The 6,632-nt window shown below is 41.5% G+C and overlaps 1 long non-coding RNA gene across 1 annotated transcript; it reads left to right on the top strand.

Annotated features, from left to right (window-relative positions):
* Nucleotides 1-490: 490 nt before the first annotated feature.
* Nucleotides 491-1,587, top strand: LOC125394740 (uncharacterized). The gene is made up of 2 exons (XR_007230310.3): nucleotides 491-704; nucleotides 1,294-1,587. It is a non-coding gene; the product is annotated as an uncharacterized LOC125394740 (long non-coding RNA).
* The last annotated feature ends 5,045 nt before the right edge of the window (nucleotides 1,588-6,632 follow it).

Genomic DNA, 6,632 nt, shown 5'->3' with positions numbered 1-6,632 from the left:
TTTTTATTTTTCTTTTAAGTACAACTTATTAAGATGTATTGATATATTGACGGTATTTAGGTTCTGTTTTAAAGTCCATGCTTTAAAAAATTAACTAGACATAAACCAGCCATGGTGGCACATGCGGGTGAGAAACAAGACCCTCACTCGTGATGACAAATTAGAGATTAGTGAAAATGAAACCCCTTTTAATATACCATCTGTCAGAAGGAATACCAGCACAGAAAAGGCAAAATGGCTGGTGCGTTGATGTAAGATAGTGGTCCTTAAAGTTGCCAATCGTGGGAACTTCCTGCTCTCTTTTCTCCAGAGGCTGGTACTCTGGAGAGGGGCAACCTTCGCATTCTTCTAGAACAGCCCCTTCCCAAATTCCCCATTCTACTTGTTCAGCCTTATCTAAAGAACATTCTGGAGCTTAAGAGTGTTACTTTTCCTTCCTTTTCCTTTTCTCTGTTTATTGTGGGCTCAGTTCATAGCAGATGGCCCTGCAACTTTCTAGCACTCCTGAGACAGCCGGGTAACAGACAGCAGCTGGTGCAGAGCGGGGCCTGTGCCTTCTTCTCATCTGTGACTTTTGGATGGGCTCTGAGTACTGAAAATGGACCACAGAGCTTCGTTCTTACTTGTGTATGATGCCAGCTTTCCAGAAAGTGGAAACAGGAGGATTTGGACTTCAGGATCATCCTCAGTGACACAAGTTCAAGGTGAACCTGGCCTACATAAAACCGTCTCAAACACACACACACACACACACACACACACATACATACACACATATACACATATATGTATATATATGCACATATGAAATATATGTGTATAATCCCAAAAGGGACAAAGGACAAGAGACCCCTAAACAAGAACAATGGGAAACCCTATAAGTGTAGGGAGGCTGCACAATAGGAAAGCAAGAGCCCGCTCTTCTGGCAATGGTGTAGAGAGAAGCTGTGTAAAGGCAGAGTGTTTTACCGGGGTTTGACGAGTGAAATACCACTAAGAAGAAACATTGAAAGGAACATGCTAGTTACACTTGGTTAATACAGCAGCACAAATCCCCAGCCAATGTTCATAAATGACTTACGTCCATTCATACTCTGGAAACTCAACTTTCAGGAAGTTCAAAGGGAAATACTCTTGGGTCACCCCCAATGGTTCCCCAGATCTCACTGTGTTCACAAAAACGACCAGTGTTTACTAGCTGTCAAGCAGGGGAAATCCACGTCCTTCTCCAGCCACTTTTGCCGTGTCCCCATGACGCCTGCTTAACGCATCTTACTTACATTTCCACTCCAGGTCTACGGAATACTTCAACAGTGCTTCAACGTGAGCTGGGAGCCTCGTCTGCAAATAAGCGCCGGCTGCCTCTGGGTGCTTGTGCCCAACTGTGATGATAGGCCAGCTGTGCAGAAAGCTAAGATTATCCATCTGTATTGCCCATTTGGCCTTATGAATCTCACGTTAATTCCTGACAAAAACAAATATCTGGATATTGGCATTACATGTTTTTCACTGGCATAAGACCAAAGACGCTTAAATGCTAAAGAAAGTTAATCCTGAAGCATGATTAAAGCACATTTGACCCTGGCATTCAGTGAGAGTCACACTATATGTAAATCATGTAGAGATTGTCAACTTGACCTACATTCCAGTGACATTTTTTTTTTAGCTTAGAAAGAAAGTTAATGGACTGGCGAGGTGGCTCGGTTGGGAAAGTACAGTGTTTCAAAGCAGAGGCAGGAGGACCCCTGAGGCTCACTGGCCGGCCAGTTTTGCCGAGTTCCTGAGTGAGTTCCAGATTCAATGAGGGACAGTCTTTAACAACAACAGGAAAAAGGTGTGGGGATTGGGAAAGACACACAGGTTTGAGCCCTGAAATTCACATATGTGTGTACATGCCATGTACATCCTCACACACACATGCCCTCAGAGGAAGAAAAGGGAAGGAACAGCTAATGTTTTACAATCAGATTAAAATTGATCTCCTCAGATGTGAAACTCTTGGCAACTCTTAATTTCCTGTAAACACTGTTTTAGCTCCACACCCAATTCTCATATTATAGATTTTATTGATATAAAATTAAGTACTTTCTTACTTACCTGTCATTCATTTTCTTCACTATGGAAAACTATATTAATTTCTAAGTACTTAATATTTTTCTAAATATCTTGTCTAATAATTCCTAGAATGTAATTAGAAACTATAGCACCTGTTTTCAAATCTCTTGAATGTGGTGAGGTTTGCCTCCTAGACAGAATATGGCTGCCTTTACGAATACGCCATGTGTACTTAAAAACATATTGGTGTCTTGCTCTATAAAATGTCAAGTAGGTTATGGTGGGTTCTAGTGTTATATGGATCATCTATTTAATTTTTTTTTTCTTTTGCTGTTTGCTTTTGTCTAGTCCAGTGGAACCACTGGAAATATATCTCCCTGGTTTTGACCCCATAAAGTTCTTTTAGATGCCATATTTTAAAGAGAAGATGAAAACAAACAAACAAACACAAATCAAAAACAAAACAACAGAAGGGAAGGGCTAAAGGAAGGAACCCCCCTATAACTATCTTCTCCAGAGTGTAGAATAAAGAGCGAAAGAAATGACTCACTGATTCTGCATTGGAAAGTGACATTCTGGTTTTGTGGTTTAGGCTTTTTTTTTTTTTTCTTTGTAAGAAGCAGGCACTGGAACATGTTTACTTGACGACTGAATGCAACAATCAGGAAATAAAAAAAAAAGAACCTCAAAGGAAAACTATCAGGAGCAACCCCACACTTCAGAGTTCAAGGGAGGATCCCCTCCAGGGACAGGAACAAGGGTGAGAATGAGAAAGCCTCGCCCCCTCCCCCTGAGGCACCTTTAGCATCAGCAATCACACTCTCCTCCCTCCCCTTCCCAAGGAAGGTGAGCTGCTGTCTCTTGTTCTGCCCCATCAAGAATAAACACATTCCAGTTTGGCGCTTCTGTGGGCTTAAGGCAAGGATAGCTGACTCAGTAATCCTCAGGGGCTCCCACCTGGTGGATGCCATGGCACGGACATGCGATGTCATCATGCTTCTCCGTGCATGACTATTAAATGACTCGAACTGCTCATTTGCTCCTCTCTCTCTCTCTCTCTCTCTCTCTCTCTCTCTCTCTCTCTCTCTCTCTACTGCTATTATGTAGCCTCTGTCTGGGCATATCGAAGCGTGGAGCAAAGACCCGCAGAGTACTGTATTTAGTTCCTGCTTGGCTGTGTTGACTTCTCCCCTTGGTGTCCCCGTGATGGGACCAAGTGCTGGGTTTATTTTGACCCGATGGCTCCCCTTGTCCTGATTCCAGGCTTCTCTATTTATGTTCGCCGGCTCTCTACAACCTCTGGAACCTTCTGGCCAAAGATTCTACACAGAGGTAGGGACACTGCTAGCCTCATCTCAGCAAGACCCCAGCTCTGCTTTATAGTGGCATGGCTCCAAACTGCCTTGCCTTGAAAGCCTCGGGGCAGGGCACAGGTACTCCAAAGTTTTCACACTATCCCAGGGTTATCTGAGCCTTTCTGTAATTTCTCTTCAGAAGAGGAAAGAAGAGATTCTACATAGAAGAGATTATCCCCTGGCTTCTGACCGTTTTTCCTTATACTTTGCTTCTTCCTCTCTGGCAAGTTCTTGGATTCAGCTATGGCCTCTTTCTTGAGATAGCACATAGTCTGTGAGCTTAACCTTAAGGTATTGTGTTTTCTACTCATTGGAGAAAAGTGATAGGATATCGGGGAGCCAGGCATGTGCTCTAAGTTCAAGTCCCAGCATTAGTGGGTCCTGCAAGTGACGAAGCATGAAGGCACATCTCGTGCCAAGCATAGACTTTCTGTGACGGGTGTTTCAGTGTCCAGCATCCAGGAACACACTTGCTTTTAGCATCAAGGTAGAGATGTGTGTTGCCTGTGTGTGTGTGTTTGTGTATGTGTGTGTGTTAAGGGTGGGGATGGGGAGAATAGGCCGTTCTTCAGACCTAAAATCAGAAATGAGGAGAGTTGTATGAGAACTGCTTAAATGAAGATGTAGCAACATGCCTTGAATAGCTGCACTGTAGGCTTTCAATAAGTACGCCTATGAGTTCACATAACACTAGATCCAAAGTGCAGGAGACAGGGCAGCACCCAGAGCTCATCTTCCCGCTTTACTCAGGGCTGAAGACCACCAAGCACACAGCTATAGATGCATGACAGTTAGGACTTCAGTAGACTGCCCAGGAACCAGAAAAGGCTCACGTCCAAAGTCACAGAATCCCATGTGCTTAAGACATGGTGGCTCTATAAAGTGGCTATCAAAAATAGCTTTTTACATTTCCTTTTTTCTCCCCCCATGGGTCATGGGAGGAAGATACAATTAGTGTCTTTCCTTACAATTTGCAAGGATCAACGATTTCACTCTCAGTGTGGATGGACATTTTTACAATATGTTTTGCAAAAAAACCGATTTTATTTGTAAAGTTTATGCAGTATGCCCTAGAACTTCAATAATAAATACATACTAAATATTGGCCTTAATTATTTATTAATTGCTATTACATGTAAAAAATTTGTGAAGAAATATTAATAGCTTGGGGTGTATATTTTTGTTGCTGTTGTTTGTTTCATAAGACAGGTCTACTCTGTAGTCCAGGTTGTCATTAAAATCCTCATGTACTCCAGGCTAACCTCAAACTTAGGAGTCTCTTGACATAAAATCCGTGATGCTGGGAATGCAAGCATGTACCACCACACCTGATTCCAACATTAAATAGATTTTAGGATTTAAAAGTTGAAGTATTACTAAGAATAAGAAAGAATCAGAAAAAATTGATACACAATGAGAAATAGAAATGAAGACACATAGTTAAAAAGCCTGTGGTGGGCTCAGTATGTCAAGCATACCTTTAATTTCAACACTGGGGCCGGTGAGGCAGAAGGATCTCTGTGAGTTTGAGGTCATCCTGGTCTACATAGTATGTTCCAGGACAGTCATGGCAATATACAGGGCTTTCTCAAAGCAAAACCACAAACAAACAAATAGACAAAATGAAAAAAATAAAACAATAGCTTGAAAGAGCAATAGATTAGGACAGGCAGATAAAGAATCAAGGCTGAGCTAGGATATACAGTGAGACCATGTCTCGACTTTTTTCTTCTTCTTCTTGGTAATGGGAGAAGTAAAAAAATATTAATGAAAACAGATTTTAATGAACTTTCATAATTTAACATTACGGAGATGTCTTACTGTGGATGAATGTACAAAGTCAGAAGAAAAATAGTGTAGATTTGATAGTTATTAGAAACAGATGCCAAATCAGCCACATGATAGAAAATGCTTCTCATTTCAGCACAGGTGAGGCTGAGGCAGGAGGATTGTGAGATTGAGGCTAGTCAGGAAAGGAAAACCTGTTTTTGTTTGTTTCTTAAGTAAAACAAAACAGATACAAGGTGAAATCATGAAAAGTTAATAAGCTTCCTCAAATATCAAAATATGAAGATTAAATCCATATTGGGAAAAAATAAACTCAGCAAATGCATTTCATTCACTTAGAAGTAATTCTCTAACTTAGAAGTGATTATCTAACTGCCAATCAAACACACAATGAAAGCACTATAAATAAAACATAGTTGTATAAATAATGTAACAAATAACAATTATTATCATTACTATTTACAGTGCTGTAGGTGGAACCAGAACTCTCTAATATGCCAGCCAAGTCCTCTATCAGAGAACATTAGCCACCCTTATTAGTAAGCATGTCATTATCAGCCAAGGGCTCATCAGCAAAAGGAACATGCGTTTGTTTGTTTATTCATTATCACAAGGACGACTTCTTGGGTTCTTGGTTCTCAGCTCTGATATTCCTAAGGTCCTATGCTTTGCTCTGAAAGGCCATGCCCCTGGAAGAATTAACTGGACTTATTCTAGAAAAAGTAGGGTGTAGACACTGGCCTATTGAGTTGAAGTAACCAAGCCTTTGGTCCCTAACCTGAGAAAAAGGTTCGCTTGAGAAATGTTTTGTGGTGGCAGGATCCTGGGTGTAGGGAAAACAAACAGAACAACAGGCTTGCCTCCAGTGACAGTGGGGAGTCCTGTGTGTCCACCCTAAGTTCACACAGAGAAACCACTGTCTACCACAGCAGAAAGAACCTGTGCAGTAAATGCCATCCAACACAGCAAGCCAAGAACTAGCCCTTTTCTAATGGCCTTTGGCCATGTGCTCTACTCTCCAGTGAGAGATAGTGTTGCCCAAGATGGCCTTGCATTTGTGCCCCTGCCATGTGGCTCAGGAAAGGGAGTAGAGATCCAGGTTGGTTCACAAAAGTGAAAGAATAAAAACAACATCATTTTTTTAATCAATTTATATATCAGTTATACAAAGTGACTTCAGATGTATGTGTTCTGCCTAGACAGACATGGTGTGGTAAACACCATGCACAGGGTGCTAAAGCGGAAGGATGCTATTGCTCAGGATTAGAACATCCAGCAGCAGAAACAGCTGCTGACATGTGGACATATTTCAGCGTCAGAGAGGAACCTGCTTTACAGTCTACTGGTCCTCTGGTTGTCTCGCTAACAGTGATATTAAGAGACAACAGACAAAAAATTATTATGGCACATATACGTGCTCTTTGTTGTTTTGAA

This window comes from Myodes glareolus, chromosome 21 (assembly GCF_982192425.1).
Source record: "Myodes glareolus chromosome 21, mMyoGla1.1, whole genome shotgun sequence".
NCBI lineage: Eukaryota > Metazoa > Chordata > Mammalia > Rodentia > Cricetidae > Myodes > Myodes glareolus.
The sequence above is the reverse complement of the archived record's forward strand: the minus strand, read 5'-3'. Positions and strand labels throughout refer to the sequence as shown.